Source organism: Coregonus clupeaformis, chromosome 34 (genome assembly GCF_020615455.1).
Source record: "Coregonus clupeaformis isolate EN_2021a chromosome 34, ASM2061545v1, whole genome shotgun sequence".
Lineage (NCBI taxonomy): Eukaryota > Metazoa > Chordata > Actinopteri > Salmoniformes > Salmonidae > Coregonus > Coregonus clupeaformis.
In genome coordinates, this window is record NC_059225.1 from 36,275,797 (window position 1) to 36,293,584 (window position 17,788).

The 17,788-nt window shown below is 42.4% G+C and overlaps 1 long non-coding RNA gene across 1 annotated transcript in view; it reads left to right on the forward strand.

The window, feature by feature from the left end:
• Positions 1–1,253: 1,253 nt before the first annotated feature.
• Positions 1,254–17,788, forward strand: part of LOC123482496 — a 17,477-nt gene continuing 942 nt past the window's right edge. The window contains exons 1-3 of the long non-coding RNA XR_006657768.1: positions 1,254–1,265; positions 8,140–8,143; positions 16,829–17,788. The exon at positions 16,829–17,788 is cut by the window's right edge and continues 942 nt beyond it. This is a non-coding gene — a long non-coding RNA (uncharacterized LOC123482496). The remainder of the gene's footprint in view (positions 1,266–8,139; positions 8,144–16,828) is intronic.

A 17,788-nucleotide genomic window follows, 5' to 3' on the forward strand; every position in this document is an offset into this window, starting at 1 on the left:
CATCAATGTAACAGATCTGCTTCCGTCATTCTCCTCCCCCGAGCCTGGGCTCGAACCAGGCATCCTCTGAACACATCAACAACTGCCTCCCACGAAACATCATTACCTATCGGTCCACAAAAGCCTCAGCCCTTGCAGAGCAAGATAAACAACTACTTCCAAGTCTCAGAGCAAGTGAAGTCACTGGTTGAAACACCACTAGTGCGTGCCGCTAACTAACTAGCCATTTCACACCGGTCACACTCACCCCCCTTTGACCACCTCCTCTTCTGCAGCAACCAGTGATCCGGCTGCACTAAATTTAACCCATTATCTGCCTCACATGATCCATAAACGGCACCAACTCCGAAAACTTTAATTTATCGTGTCTCACCCTTGACGTACGTCTACGTTTTGGGGTTAACATATTGTATACTAATAATATTCCAATTATGACTTCATCACAACTCTAATAATCTCTTAAACACACAAAATGCATCATATCTTCACATATTCACATAATCCACATAGAACGTTTAAACTCCTAGGTACTCACATCAAACAAATCAGTGTTGCCAACTCCCTAGTAAGGAAGGTAGCTATTGGCTGTCCTAAAAGTCGCTAGAAGTCGCTAAATAACGTCCTCACCTAATTTGCATAATTGGCTTTGCCTTTTAAGTATGTTTTTGAGTTGTCATGTGTTTTTTTATTTTAATTGTATTATTACATCACTAAGTTTGGCGTAGAAATCAGCCTTACAATGAAGGCAGTATGCCTGTGTATCATCTCCAATAAACGGCTTCAACCAGCCTTTGAATTCAGGGTTTGATTTCCACTCCTTTCTGTATTTTTGAATGTACAGTTTAGACTGAGACATGATGACCTAGCCAGCTGGATGTTTAGCTTATGTCACAGAGAAGCACACACACGGTGAACGAGGTGAGTAAGTGACAGCCTGTGTGAGTCAGATGCAGTGATTTGTTTTTTTTAGACAAAGTATGTTTTGTATTTACATCATGCCCTGAATGTAAACCAGGGCGGGATCAGCCAGCGGTGGCTTCCCGCATGCGCAATTCATTTGCAGTCTGGACGCGGAGGGGTGAACATCTCCTGCTCTGACTGCAGCTGGGAGGGACTGCTGCACGAGTACTGGGCCGCCTGTAAGTGCTTTGGTACAGGGGTGGGGCCCACGGCAGCACCAGCTGCTCGTTGAGAAGAGTAAGCACAATACGTGCTTTCACGTCAGTCTCCAATAACATCAGAAAAAGTGGCCAGATTTGTCGCTAGTCGCCTTTTGGAAATTTGTTGGTAGAGGAGTCTGAACACTCGCTAAATATAGCGACAAAGTCGCTAAGTTGACAACACTGCAAACAATCCCTTTGTTTAACGATTCTCAATCGACACAAATCAACCTCTACAAACATACTCCCAGCAGAACCAAAAAACTGACCGTAGCTTCCAGGACACCGCCCTGCCCGTCATGGGATCCACCCAGCAAACACAGACCTTCCACCACTCTGTAAAACACCATTCCACTCTCAATACCACTCCTTGATCCTCTATGACCCAAGTCTGCTACACATTGAAACTCATTATCCAAATCTACATTAAAACTCATTCCCATATTCACACAATGTTGTTCTCAAATGCGCTTAATCACTATTTGTAGAGCCTACAGGAATATTTTATTCTATCAAAGTGCCCACATTTGGAATGTTAACCCTATCCCTGTTATTATTTTACTGTGGTCAATTTTACCATAATCCTACATCACCTATAATTTTTCCAAATACAATGTCCAAAACATATCCTAAAAGATTGGCTGAAATACAATGTAGACATCATACGATCACACCCGTAAACGTGACCTGTTCTTCCAACAGGATTTATTCTACCCCTCCTGGTAATGTGAATTTTCCACACTCAGTTGGTCAATGAACATCCACGCACCATTTATTCTTCTTTCCTAATGTGAGATTGGCACGCCCTTTCTCCAGCTTCAAAACGACCTCAAATATAGTTTCTCTCCTGAACACAGAAAAGGCTATTACTTGCAGGATTTCTTATTATTGTCACTCACACAGATGAGCAGCCACTTGTGCCCAAATGAATCAGACAGTTGAATGACTCATAGCCGCCCAAGCAAACCATTCACCCATACGAGATGAGCAGACCTACTCTATTTAACACTTTCTTTATATTTTGAAGCCCTTGTGGCTATTTAACCCGTTCACCTACTCAGGATGACCAGTTTTAACTCCAATTTATGGTGTCACCTACTCCGGATGACCTACTTTTTTACCTGATTGGCCCTTTCTAAATTTTGCATCACCACACCACAGGATGATGCACCACCTACCCAAGCAGCCTCTAAAAACTCTACGTTAGAGCGGTAACCTTAGGTTATTGGCTAGCCACCTGCCCGTCCAGTCCTCTGGAGTGCTAATTTTAGCTCTCCAAAGCATTTATCCGCAGGATTTACCTTATTTGTAATTAGCACCAATATTCAGCATCGCATGCATGCTTATTTCTCATTCCCACAAAAACTAAGTATTTTTCCTAAATTTAGTTCTTAATGCTGGAGAGACCCCCTCCTGTACCTTACCCTCAGATTCAGCTTGATCGAATCACACTATTTCTATTAAAATAACAAATGTTGCTTACCTCTATTAACAGCGGCCACTGTATTTGTGTGTGATTCGTTCAAACTTCCTCCGATGGCAAAGCACTCAGCGATCCCTTCCAACCCTGCTCGCAGCGCCAAATATGTTGTGGATAATTATCACTATACTTGTTAATTATCAAAAGTTCTTCCAGAGTTTTTGTTGAATCAAGATATACTTTTATTACACGAAGCAACGAAAGCCGAGCTGGTCCATGGAGTAGCTGCTTGCCATGACTCGAAGCTCCTTTTATACAGACAAATGCATAGTCAAGCTTATACAACATACATAGTTACTCCACTCTGTGAATGAATGAATAACATCTTTCAGTGTCACATGTTGGTTACTCACAAGGCTACGTGCATTTCTCTAAGTGGGGCGTGACTCAAAAAATTATATACGTACGTTAAAGAACAATCACACTCTGTATTGACTATATTCACTATCCAGACATGCATCTGGAGTACAAAGTATCAATCATGTTCATTCTGTTTTACCTTTATCATTTCATAACACATTATAAAAGATATCAATTAATACTTAAACATGGTTTAAACATGTCATCCGTAACCCATTCTCAACCACATATTTAAGCATTTACCAACAGCCATCCTCCCTGGCCCTTGAGATTATGTGCATGTGTCAGGTCATAAGCACAAACAAGTGATAACACCAGTTCCATTGTTAATCCAATCTCCACACAGCTACCACAATAAGTTTTATCTCCATCACATGTCATTGACATACCCAGATCAGCTGCAGGGAGTTATCAGAAGCACAGCGTTTGCACTAAAGAAATGTCTCTGCTCTGATTTAACCTTTTAATTGGTTCTTAATCCATAAGCATGTAAGGCATATAGGTGTTTCATTCTACAACATATGTACTAGAAAATCATCCATATGGTCCGTATTCTCCTTAACCAGCGCCAGAGTGGTTGAATTGGGTGAGGAAGGGTTAATAAAAGCTGTAAGTCTAACAACCTGTTTCATCATGCCAGGCGGGAAGGACCTGGTCATTTGTAATTCTGCTAAAATTTCTGCATGATGAATGGCTTGTAATCATTTAAAATACTGCTTAGTCAATTTAGGGTCGAAAGAGGTTTTAAGAGTGTCTGAACTTAAGGTGGGTGTATTCTCCCCCAGATCTATAGATTGTGCCAAAGGCCCAAACCGATTTCTTATAGGAAGTGTCATTTTCCACCACCGTAAAAACAGCAATCAACAATGTTGTCCCAACTGAGTCTCCACTACACCATGGGAAGAAAAAGAAAATTCTCATAAAAAAACAGGACATAAAAACAATTCAAATCATGAAAATCACTTGATGTTATCCTACCCAAACATTATTTGGTAATGGTTCACTAAACAGTCCAAAGGAAATTGTCCATGAAATCAACAATGTTCAAAGGTTAAAAATCCTTTACCGTAATCCTTTTCCAGGTTTTGGTTCTCTCTGGAGCTTCCTTTCAAGTGAACTTGGAGTCCAAGAGGCCTGATTGTTGTTTCATGGTTTCTCCTTCTACCAAATTGTGGTGCTCACTAGAGCTTTCTTTTCTGATCCACTTAGGAGGTACAGGAATCCAGAAAAAGGGTAAGTATTACCTTCATATGCTAGATTCTATTGCACTATTGTTACATGGCTTGTTTGAGCCAAACAGTGCAAAAAAACTGGTTTCTCAAACCAGTGAGTGAACCATAAAAGGTCTAAAGTAGTTTAAGCTATTTTGTTTCCTTTTATCTTGGATTTTAGGATATTTTAAAGACCTGTTATGGGAACTTTCAGGAGTTAAAACAGAAAACAGAGACCTGACGTTTCAGCATGATAGCTTTCTTCGGGGGGGGGGGGGTTAGGGTTAGGTTGAGGAATCCACAAGGTCGATCTGGAGCCTAACGGATGCTGCACGGAGACCGGGGGGTAGGGCACTTCGCTTGCCAAGCATGAGCATCGAGGGATCCGGGCACAACCAGCCCAGGAATTTTTTTAGTGGTGGCTAGTGATCCATTCAGCGCCATTGTTGACCCTTCGTTGCCCACTTTGATCGCGTTGGTTATGGGGTGCGTTGGTGGATAGGATGTATCCTATTTCCAGTGTCCGTTGGTAGAGGTCGGGTCAAGGTAGGGGAGAGGGTAGAGGTAAGTGAGAGTTAAGGGTTAGGTTAATGTAAGTGCAGTTTCATAGTGCAAGTGATAAGTGCAATTAGTCCAACATTTTGTTAAGTTGTAGAATTGCCTTCGGAATAGAAGGGTACTTGGCCCTATTTTTTTTTACCCTTAGATAGTCTGTACCTGCGGTCAGAGGGAAAGAGCTGGAATTCGGAGTGGATGGAAAGAAAAGTCAACCGCTATTTTATTTGCCTTTTGGAGGGCTCTTCCCAGTTAGAGAGATGACAGTTCTTGCTGTTGCTGCCCCATCATTTTTCCCGCAAGTCCTGACTATTTTGCCCAACCTATTTTTTCCAAACCAGCAGTTCAAGAAGTAGGACAGAATGTTCTCAATGAATGATTTATTAAAGAGAACTATTGGGGATTTATTATTCTCCTAAATTGATGGGATGACTAACTTAGAAAGAATGCAGTCTTGACTGGTCTAATGTAGGCTGTGACACCTGGCAAGGCTGTGATTGATGTGAAGAGCTGTTTTAGGGGGTAAAAATAAGATAAGGATTGTGTCTTCAAATGCTAGACTATAATAGTTATTTGTGATCTGTGAGCCTTCCTTTGACGTAGGAATGATGTCTAAGGGAGCTGGCTCTTCTCACTACTAATTTTGTGAAACAACTGTCTGATGTAAGTGAACTAAATTATGAAACTATTATGAGTAGATAAGCACAATATTGTGACATGCAAACCTGTGATAAATGTGATGTTTAAACCATGGTACCAGAGTGTTGATCTACCGGCAAGGTCCGTAACTATGGATACGGCTAGGTTCAGGAGACAATGCTGACATCTACCGGCAAGGTCCGTAACTGCGAGGGTACGGCTAAGGTTCGGAGATACAGGGAATTATTGGCTAAGGGCGTTGGCTACTGACACATATCCAGAAGAGATATGGCTAGGATCAGAGGAGCGGCAAAATTTTAGTTGAGTATTGTTTCTCTGACACATATCCAGAAGAGATATGGCTAGGTTCTGAGAAAATACTGAAGTCTCCAGGCTAGGATCACCAGGGGTGAGAACTGGAGATACAGGGAATTATTGGCTAAGGGCTTTGACTACTGACACATATCCAGAAGAGATATGGCTAGGATCAGAGGAGCGCCAAAATTTTAGTTGAGTATTGTTTCTCTGACACATATCCAGAAGAGATATGGCTAGGTTCTGAGAAAGATACTGAAATCTCTGGACCACAAATGGTGGAACCGTGAGATACAGGGATTAATTGATTAAAGTGTAACTTTGTGGCACATATCCACTGAAGATATGGCTAGGATCATAATGGCCACTTAAATTTTAGATAGTGTTACGCTACTGACACGTATCAGAAGGCTAGATACGGATAGAGTCAGGGGGACACTGGGTGTTGTTGTATGCATGAGTGCGCGAATGATCACAGACAAAATAAAATAGTGAATAGGGGTTATTAAAAAATTATAAACCTGTATATTAAGACGTCTGTGGCTGTCCAAACGGTATAATTTGGGGATAACTGTTGGATTTGTGGTTGCTTAAACCATATAACCCGTTAAAAACAATTGGGAACATAAAGCTAAAGTGATGAATTGTGTGACTGAACTAGAACGTTTGAATTGATATATTTGAAATATAACATTTGGTGTTTGACATAGCATAATACTGCTTTTGAATAGTTGTGTCGAAGCAATTCAGTTTAGTATTTGATTTGACGTTTGATGTTTGACCGTGCAAAATACTGGTTAAACAATTAGACCGAAATAATTCGGTTTATAAACGTGCACCAACTTTAACTAATTAGGTGGGAATTATTTGATTTAAATAAATGGACTGGAGTACTTTGAGTAACGGCGGAATATTGAGGCGCGCTGGGACGAGAAGCAGCTCCTCACAGCTCCTCAAAAAGGTAGAGTTGCGAGGGAGGGGCTGGAGAGAGCGAAAGTGTGGCTTTTGGAGCCATGAAAAGACTGGGAGATGGCTGGGAACGCATGTGGGTATCTGACGAGAGTGTTCTAAACTTGCTCACCGAGCGTAGACGTGCGTTGGGTGAGAAAGTAGAGAATATTTACATTTGCGTTTTTGGTAATTTGGCAGACGCTCTTGTCTAGAGCGATTTATGGGAGCAATTGGGGTTGAGTGCCTTGCTCGAGGGCACATCGGCAGATTTTTCGCCTGGTCGGCTCGGGGATTGGAACCGGCGACCTCTCGGTTGTTGGCGCGGCGCCATTGGTCACTAAACTGCCAGCCGCCCCATATGAGTTTAAGATTGTGGCGTTGTTGGATAATGTGACTGGAATAAACTGACCATAAGTAATGTTGTTTTAGACGTAATGTATAATATGGTACAAAGCAAATAGAGGGTTAAATTGAACTAATTATCATGGTAGAGCTAACGTAGTACAGTGAGGGAACTTCATTTTGTGTCAGAGGGTAAGATGAGATCATTAATGGTACTATTAGTGGAAATCTATTTATCATTTCAAGGCATGGAGTAACAATCTGCATTTATGAGTGTAAATTCCACGGCTGATGTGTTGATTGAATGGGTACGATGGAGTATTTGGTTTGGTAATGTTGAATGGACTATTTGTAGCGTGTTTATGGGTTAAATAGAAAAACTAAATCATACAATAGGGAATCAAAAGGAGAGAGAGTTTTTTGCTGAGGTGAAAGCTACTGCGATTTTCATTTGGTGACGTCACTTGCTCTATGAGCTGGGAGTAGTTACTTTGAGAGCATCACAGATGGTGTGGAGTGACTGGCGATGTCCCCGGTTCGAACACAGGTAGGGACAGTAGACAAAGCTTTCGCAGTGGGGCTATATACCTAGAATACTATGTGGATTGAGAAATGTGAAAGGTTGAATTAGATAGCTTAAATAGAAGTATTCTAGAAAAGTCTATGAAAATATGTTATAAGGTTACCATGCGCTCTCCCCGAAGGAGCAAGGGGAGGGTGAGAGACAGTATAGTTCAGATGGTAGGAATGTCATTAAGCGTATGCTGACCAACGATAGCAAGTATTTGTTTTATTAATTGGGGCCTAATCAGAGAGAACAGTTAAATAAATTGAATAGCGAACTGAAATGGGTTAGCGGAAAAGTACAGAATAATTGGACGATTTTAAAACGATAATTTATTTTGGTTAGGATGAAAGTATGCATTGGCTGTTGTGCTGGGGAGTAGCGCCAGCCTGTGGTGGGTTATGGATTTGTTACATAAACTTATATTTTGGACTGGGGCGATGGAATAGGCTACAAGTGTAGCATTATCAGAAAAAAGACACAATTTTAATGTGAAATAGTTATTACAATTGTTGTTGATAGTTGTTACGGTTATTATCATTGATCCAGTAATGATATAAGGATAGTAGAGGAAGGCAGGGGATTTAATCTCATTTAGGGAAGTTATATTAGAAAGAAAATACCATTAAATGAGGGAACATTTGATGTAACCGTGATTGTATTGGCTAAAAACTCAAATATGACATTTACAGGGAGGACAGGAACAATAGAAGGGAAGACAGGTTTTCCTAGGGGGTTGAATAAATAATTGATGAATGGATCATTTGAGATGAGATCACATGTAGCAGAGTTAGGGTAATCAATTAAATAATAATTGTATACTCTAGGAATTTTGAGTGGTTTAATGGATTAGTTAGGAGGAATTAGAATGATACAAACAATTATTGATGGGTTAAGACTGGGAATATCTATCATGTTTTGTGTGTACTACCATCTTTAGTTTATAACTAGGAGAAAGAGATTAGCTCATCTCAGTTAGGCAGTTTTTAGGTCATAAAAGTGAGCTATCAAATTGAGTGAGGCCTGGCTATTTGTGATTGTTGTTTTTCAAATTGGGTTCACAGCGCCAGAGGCTGTACAGAGAAAGGTGGAGCCCCCATGTTGCCCTAGTGAAAGAACATTCAGAGGAATGGTTATCACTAGGTAAATGGATAAAACAGGGGAAAAACATTACTGACTGGCAGAATACACCAAATGGGGATCAGTATGGCCACTCCACTGGGAGATATAGAAGAAAGTTAAATTGGAGAGCAAAAACCCAGCCCAGTGTCCATCTGGAGATAAATTTTAACGGATGACAGGAAGAGATTTTCTTAACTCAGGAACAGGAGGCTGAGTTAGCAGCAATTCCGTTCAAATTATGGTCACAAGGACAGCAGATGTAGGACTAATTAAGGGGGTAGCTCCAGTACAAGTGATTCCTCGATTCGATAATAGACCATACCAAAAGCAATATACTATGAAACCAGAAGCAATAAAAGGGATAACACCTACATTTGAGCATTTACTTAAGGGAGAGGTGATAATTCCTGGAGATGAGGTACAATGAAACTCTCCAATATTTCCTGTTAGAAAGGAGGCACCTAGCGCCGACTGGAGGATGGTCATGGACTTGCAGGGGGTTAATAGAAATATCATTGCTGAAATACATTGCTGAACCAATTGAAACCAGAGAACTCCTATTTTACAGTGATAGATTTAGCTAATGCTTTCTTTAGTATCCAAGTTAATCCGGATAGTCAGGGGTGGTTTGGCTTTACTTTTCAGGGAAGGAAATGGACTTAGGCTAGGATGCCTCAAGGCTACTCGGAAAGTCTTACAATCTTAGACCAGGCTATAACTAAGAATTTGGGAAAGTTTGAACTTAGGGAAGGACGCAAATGTTAGTTTATGTAGATGATATTCTATTGGCTAATCCCACTCAGGAGGGATGTAAGAGGGATACAATCCAATTGTTAACCTTCCTGGCAGAACAGGGACACAAAGTGAGCAAAAAGAAACTTCAACTTTGGTAGAGCGAGGTCATTTACCTAGGACACACTATAACACAGGAGGGGCGAATGTTAAACTCATCCAGGAAAACTGCTATATTTGAAGCGCCAAAACCGTTAAAACAAAAAACAAATGATGAGCTTTTTGTTAATGATAAAGTGCTGTAAAGTTTGCGTACTCCATTATGTACTGCATACGGGTAAATTAAGTGATCTTATCTATGGGAAGGCAATGGCAGCCCATGGTAAAATCATTTGGAACTCTAAGGAGGCATACATACATCAGGGATGTTATCCAAATGGTAGAGAGTAACGAGGGATATGACATTGGTAGTGATTTAAAGATGATGAGGTTTTTTGGTGGGCTATTAGATATAACTGGGTTAATCATGAACATAGAGATTTTTATTCTTTGTTGCTAGACAGAAGACTTAGGTGACTTAAAAAATAGACTTGTCATGTCCAACAATTAGTCTTCAGGTCAAGCCCGGGAGAGCCTGGGTAGAACAGAGTTTGAACTAAACATAAGTGTTTTTACAAGATAAGAGATTGATTGATTGGATTACTAAATGATTCTGAACTGGATGAAAGTTGAATTTAGCTGCCATAAAAGACAAAGGAAGTGGGAGGAGCAATAAAGAAGCAAAAGATAATCTCAAAATGAAAGGCATGGCAATAGGATGATAAATTACATAAGGAATGGTTTAGAAGGTAATATTGACACATGGGCAAATCATGTGTCAAAAAAGGGGGAGTGATAGGATTAAATAATAATGATAGGATTAAATAAAGAAAATACTTAAAAAAGAAAAACAACAATAGAAATTGAGAGCTCAACATGTATGTGTGAAGATAGTTTATTAACCACACCCGTATGTCAGAGGTTTTGTGCCCCACAGGTGAACTAAAGGAGAAGGTGACCCACTCTATCACACCAGGAGACTGGGTGTGGATCCAGTCCCTAAAAGAAGAAAAACTGGAAGCAGGCCTGTTGGGAAGGGCCCTATCAAGTCCTATTAGATCCATCTGGGTGCATGTCACACACTGCAAAAAGGTAAACCCAGTTACACCTGATGAACAAACACAGAGTTAGGAGAAAGATCCGATCACCATTAGGGCTCGGGGGTTGGCTCCTTAACGAAGATTCCCTTACCCTGTCTGATCATCCCTGTGTGAGTTTGGTAGAAGGTGAAGTAATGGGTTGGCGTCTGACATGTTCTCAGGGCAAGGGGTGGGGATTCACAGGTCTCCTGACGGTAGGTAGCTGTCTGATTGTGGGGGCCATATTCCTAACACACTCAAACCCTTCTGATCAGCCAAAAGTAGTAGTTAACCTAAAACAAGTTGATAAAATAATACCTGAGCACAGTCTATGAAGGCATAGGAGACAGCTAGACGTAGGGAAAGGGGAAGATTAGGGACTTTAGGGGGAGGACATCACTATATGTGTGTCGCCGTGTACATCCTGGGACTATGTAGTTGCTCATGTCGAGAGCGTGGGGGGATGTGTAGGTCTCCGTGCACAGTTTAGGGACAGGTGAAGTATTGTGAAATAGGGAATTACCAGAAATGGCAGTGCGACCCATAGAAGGGTAGGTACTGTCTGAAAGTCTGAAGTACGCAAAAACAGGTTTATCCTCCATGCAAGCCACCTGGGAATGTGGTGAAAGAGTCTTGTAGTAACTTGAACTATCTGTATCCCCCGATAACAGTCATTCCGACCTAGGTTGCCTACGTTTGAAGTCTCAGGGGATTCTAATTGTTTTTCTAGGACTAGTAAGATAGGATACAGAGTAGGGCATCTTAGCTCTGCTCCTACACAGAGAATATCACAACTGAAAGAGAACATGACTAATCTCTCCTCTTTGTTGCAGCCAGAGGATTGTAGGAACTAAAACCAGGCCCGTGCTGACATCTGATGGTTGTGTGGTGATAACTGATTGTGAACTCAACTACATATGTAAACAATCAAACGTGTCAGAGACTGGTGAGTTGTCACGTAGAAAGTAGGACCTCCTCCCGGGATCCTTTGATGAAAGGATCCTGTGATGGGATAGGAGTACCTCGAGAGGTTCCAGAACAATTCAAAGCTAGGAATCAGATCGCAGTTGAGTTTGAATCAAGTATTTTTTGGTGGTCAACAATTAATAAAAACGTAGATTGGATAAATTATATTTACTATAACTAGCAAAGATTTATAAACCACACTTGTGATGCAATAAAGGGATTAGATGAGCAGACAGCGACAACTATCTTAATGACATGGCAGAATAGAATAGCTTTAGATATGCTTTTGGCTGAGAGGGGCGGAGTTTGTGTTCTGTTTGGATCCATGTGCTGTATTTTCATCCTCAAACAATATAGCACCGGACGGGTCAGTGACAAAAGAGCTTCAGGGGAGTAACTACACTGACGAACAAACTGGCTGAGAGCTCTGGTATTGAGAGCTCCATAAACGGATGGTTTGATAACATATATGGTAAATGGAAAACTATTGTTGTAACTATTCTGGGTGAAGTTATAGCTTCTATGGGTATACTTGTTCTTTGTGGATGTTGTCTTATTTCCTGTGTCTGAGGTTTGGTGAGAAAGGAGATGGAGAAGGTGATTTCCCACAGATGGTGAGATAAGGCCCAATCCTGGACTCCAACCTAGGAATGGAGGATATGACCTACCAGGCTTGCTGGAGTGACACTAGAGGGTGTCTAAAGGGGGCCAAAATATACTTCTCTGTTTGTGTTTTATGTTTTAATAGTCTTATGTTTTGTGTTTTATTAATCCTGTGTTTTATGGTTTGAAGTTCTTTGATGACTGGTAACAATTTGCAAGTGGGGTGTAGATGGACTGAGGGTTTGAATTTTTTAGTATCATTATGGCCTATTAATAAAAGTGTGATTTTTTGTTTGTATTGTATTATAATGAATGACAATCAGTGTTTTCTTATTTTTTGAATCACACCTTATTAGGTGTGAAAAGGGGGACTATTGTGGATTTATTATTCTCCTAAATTGATGGGATGACTAACTTAGAAAGAATGCAGTCTTGACTGGGCTAATGTAGGCTGTGACACCTGGCAAGGCTGTGATTGATGTGAAGAGCTGTTTTAGGGGGTAAAAATAAGATAAGGATTGTGTCTTCAAATGCTAGACTATAATAGTTATTTGTGATCTGTGAGCCTTCCTTTGACGTAGGAATGATGTCTAAGGGAGCTGGCTCTTCTCACTATGATAGGTTGTTATGATATGTGCAACAAATGGCGCCGAGGAGATGAGACCAACCCCTGAACTAACGGATTGGCTGAGAAAGTTTAAACCACGCTCAAGTCTTTACTCTAATTGGCCAGCAGAGAAGTGGGAAACTTCCTCTGTCAGAGTATTTGGGTATTGTTTCTGAAACAATGTGTTAGTTCTCTGGAGTGTCCTGCGAGGCATCACAGAGAGCCCGTATATACGAAACATCATATTTACCATTGAAGGTTTTTGCATTAATTAAAATAACTAGTATATCTTAGAAGTCGTGTTGACCTCTTTTGTTCCTGATACCAGATTTGGATTGACGCAATTTCTAACAGAACCATGATTGTTAGATCAACATTAAAGTGCAGATTCCGTAGGCCAACAGACTTGTTGTCAATGACTAGCCCAAGGTATTTGTACTCCTCCACTCTTTCAATGGGCTCACCTTTTATCAGTGATGGTGTGTGCATGGTAGTGTTCTTTCGAAAGACAATCACCATGTCCTTTTGTTTTTGATGTATTCAATTTTAGATGGGATGACTCACACCAGACAGTAAAATCATTCAGAGATGGTCCGTGCTCCATCTATCCCCTTTGAGAAGACTGACCAAAGCAGTGTTGTCAGCATATTTGATCAGGTGGCGCCCTGGGAACCGGCAGCGGTCCGTATACAGTATGTATGGCACTGGTGAAAGAACACTGCCCTGTGGGGTTCCAACTGAAATAGTGCGCACCTCAGAGAGTGTATTGCCAACTCGTACCTGCTGAGACCTATCAGTTAGGAAGTTGGTGATCCATGTGATAAGCTTAGCATCAAGTCCGAAGTCTCCTCTGTCTGTCCGCGAGGACCAACGGATTGATTGTGTTAAATGCCAAGGAGAAATCTGCGAACATGATACACACATGGGTTTTACTGTCCTCCAAATGCACATTCACCAGATGTAAGATATGCATATGTGAATAACTCACGTCGCAGAGTTTGGTAAAATGCAAGCATAATCCTTTACTCAGGTGTGTTACATCCTAATCACACTCATAATGCACCTGTTTATCTATCCTAGATAGGTGCCTGTTATGTCATTTCATAGTGTTGTGTGAACCAGGTTATAGTTTGTAACTTCAGGATAAGGATTGGCTCTAAGGGCTGGGTCGGTCGGGCTGGGGTGGTAAGTTGCGTCAATTCAAATCTGGTATTAGGAACAAAGAGGTCAATACACGTCTTCTAAAATAGACTAGTATTTTAATTAATGCAAACCACTTCAATGGTAAATATGTTCGTATATACGGGTCCACTGAAATACCGCGCAGGGCACTCAGAGAACTGATCCATTGTTCTAAGTTCTTCTTCAAATACTCTGACAGAGATAGTTCCCGCTCCCTGCTGGCCAATCAGAGTAGAGACTGAGCGTGGTTTAGACTTACTCAGCCAATCGTTGGCGCACAGGCTGGTCCCAGCCCCTTGGCGCTTTACCATTGCACACTGTTGCCAGGCATAAGTTGTTATCATCACAACCTGTAGAGTCAGCACCTTTTTGCAGTACACATGTCCTTGAGTATGATGGTTTAACAAAGAGGCAGTGTTCGTGTATGTGAGACATTTGAGACAAGTTCTTAACTCCCCCTACTCCCTAACAGCTCCTCACATGAATCACAGCTTGTTATGTGAAACAATTTATCAGTACAGTACAAACCTATTATGTTTAATCATTAATGCATTCTTTCTAAGCTAGGCATCACATCTAGATCCCCACAGGTGAAAAGCGGGGCTGATTTAGCCCAGAATCAGTGAAAATTTGAGCCAATACAAGAAACATATTTCACCCTAGGAAATGGGCGCAGGTCGGAGGGCCATCTAACATGTGCAAGCAGAGGGCCAGCAAGCGAAACAGACCAATGAAGCGTGGGTAAACGGCATGGGTTAGACTCTTGGTGGACCGACAAAAGACCACAGCCAAGAAGGGAACACCACTAGCACCGGCGTAAATACGTGCTGGCCGAAGGGAGTAGAAAAGGGAGGACACAGTAATGAAAGTGCCCCCCAACCATATTGCCTGGGATGTGCCCGACCGGTGCAGGCGGAGGTACAGTGGGGGAAAAAAAGTATTTAGTCAGCCACCAATTGTGCAAGTTCTCCCACTTAAAAATATGAGAGAGGCCTGTAATTTTCATCATAGGTACACGTCAACTATGACAGACAAAATGAGAAAAAAAATCAAGAAAATCACATTGTAGGATTTTTAATGAATTCATTTGCAAATTATGGTGGAAAATAAGTATTTGGTCAATAACAAAAGTTTCTCAATACTTTGTTATATACCCTTTGTTGGCAATGACACAGGTCAAACGTTTTCACAAGGTTTTCACACACTGTTGCTGGTATTTTGGCACATTCCTCCATGCAGATCTCCTCTAGAGCAGTGATGTTTTGGGGCTGTCGCTGGGCAACACCGACTTTCAACTCCCTCCAAATATTTTCTATGGGGTTGAGATCTGGAGACTGGCTAGGCCACTCCAGGACCTTGAAATGCTTCTTACGAAGCCACTCCTTCGTTGCCCGGGCGGTGTGTTTGGGATCATTGTCATGCTGACAGACCCAGCCACGTTTCATCTTCAATGCCCTTGCTGATGGAAGGAGGTTTTCACTCAAAATCTCACGATACATGGCCCCATTCATTCTTTCCTTTACACGGATCAGTCGTCCTGGTCCCTTTGCAGAAAAACAGCCCCAAAGCATGATGTTTCCACCCCCATGCTTCACAGTAGGTATGGTGTTCTTTGGATGCAACTCAGCATTCTTTGTCCTCCAAACACGACGAGTTGAGTTTTTACCAAAAAGTTCTCTTTTGGTTTCATCTGACCATATGACATTCTCCCAATCCTCTTCTGGATCATCCAAATGAACTCTAGCAAACTTCAGACGGGCCTGGCCATGTACTGGCTTAAGCAGGGGGACACGTCTGGCACTGCAGGATTTGAGTCCCTGGCGGCGTAGTGTGTTACTGATGGTAGGCTTTGTTACTTTGGTCCCAGCTCTCTGCAGGTCATTCACTAGGTCCCCCCGTGTGGTTCTGGGATTTTTGCTCACCGTTCTTGTGATCATTTTGACCCCACGGGGTGAGATCTTGCGTGGAGCCCCAGATCGAGGGAGATTATCAGTGGTCTTGTATGTCTTCCATTTCCTAATAATTGCTCCCACAGTTGATTTCTTCAAACCAAGCTGCTTACCTATTGCAGATTCAGTCTTCCCAGCCTGGTGCAGGTCTACAATTTTGTTTCTGGTGTCCTTTGACAGCTCTTTGGTCTTGGCCATAGTGGAGTTTGGAGTGTGACTGTTTGAGGTTGTGGACAGGTGTCTTTTATACTGATAACAAGTTCAAACAGGTGCCATTAATACAGGTAACGAGTGGAGGACAGAGGAGCCTCTTAAAGAAGAAGTTACAGGTCTGTGAGAGCCAGAAATCTTGCTTGTTTGTAGGTGACCAAATACTTATTTTCCACCATAATTTGCAAATAAATTCATAAAAAATCCTACAACGTGATTTTCTGGAATTTTTTTCCTCAATTTGTCTGTCATAGTTGACGTGTACCTATGATGAAAATTACAGGCCTCTCATCTTTTTAAGTGGGAGAACTTGCACAATTGGTGGCTGACTAAATACTTTTTTCCCCCACTGTATAAGGTCTCCCCTCCCGTCAGCTCTATCTAAAACCAGTCTGCGAACAATGACCAACGCAAGGGTGAAGGGCCGACAGGGTGAAGAATGGCAAACTTCCAAACCCTGCACAGCCTCTAGCCTTGGTGGAACGCAAACAAGGGAGGGCACAGTAATCCAAGTTCACCCCCACCACAACAAGTCCAAAAAGAAACTAAAACGAAAAGTAAGCGTTACGGTTCCGGCAGCGTCCGGTGAGCTCTCGCTGGCCCTTGAAAATCCGGGGGAGAGGGTGTAAATCTCGCGCCGGGCCGTACCCATATCTGCAGCAGGTCCCCAAGGTGACCAGCCTCTGGCATGTTAGAACAAGGTAGGTAGGGACAGTGGGAATCTCGTTCATCCATTCATGCGCGTCACTAATTAGATGACGAGGCATTTGGCTACCTTAAGAGACTCATTGTGTGAGTGTCCCGCCGTTTACCCCCGCTCCATCGAATTTCTTCACTTTGACATGAAGAGCCACAGTCACCTCGTTCATCCGGGTGATTGGAGTGTGACGAAGGAGAATGCATGCTGCGGTCAGATATCCTCAAGTGGAAACCCGGTCGAGTCACGCCCAGCGGTATCTATAGACACTATTCTGTGTTACCAACTGCACATCAGTTGCCACCGACTGACCTCCAGCGGACTTTAACTGGGTTGTTCAGACCCGAACGACATCAAGTGCCTGCACACTACTTAAAGGATAGAGAACCCAATTCCCGTCGCAATGACAAGCATATGAAACCGAACGGTTTGGGAAGGAAGCAGCAGAAAAGAGTCATCCCCTTTCAATCATCTGCTTGCCCAGTTGTCCCTCCCTGGATAGAGCCATGGGTATCACTTTTACCCTTCACTGTATGCGATATTCCCCACATGACATGGGGGGGCCACAGTCGTCCACATAGACGATTTGAGTGCGCTAGCTCCAGGTGAGTACGCTCTCTTTTGAATTTCTTCACTTTGACATTCATTGATTCGTACCCGGTGGGAACCCAGGCTTCTGCTATCCGTGGGGTCCGCAGTGAATTGTCAGGCACGGTGGTACTACCCACATAAAATGCAGGCCTCCCCTCCAGACCAGCTGAAGAGACCTACTCCCTTGGGGCATGAGGCTATCCGTAAGCAATGCCCTTATCACCGCGGGGCCACTAGGTTTATTTTCTCCGCTTCAAGCCCTTCGAACGTAGAGGAGCCAACCACATCTGCAGCGTGTGGGTCACGCTCACAGCCAGTGGAAGTCCCGCACAAGGTTTCCCAAGGCCTGGTAGTATTGACAATGGCTCGGCAC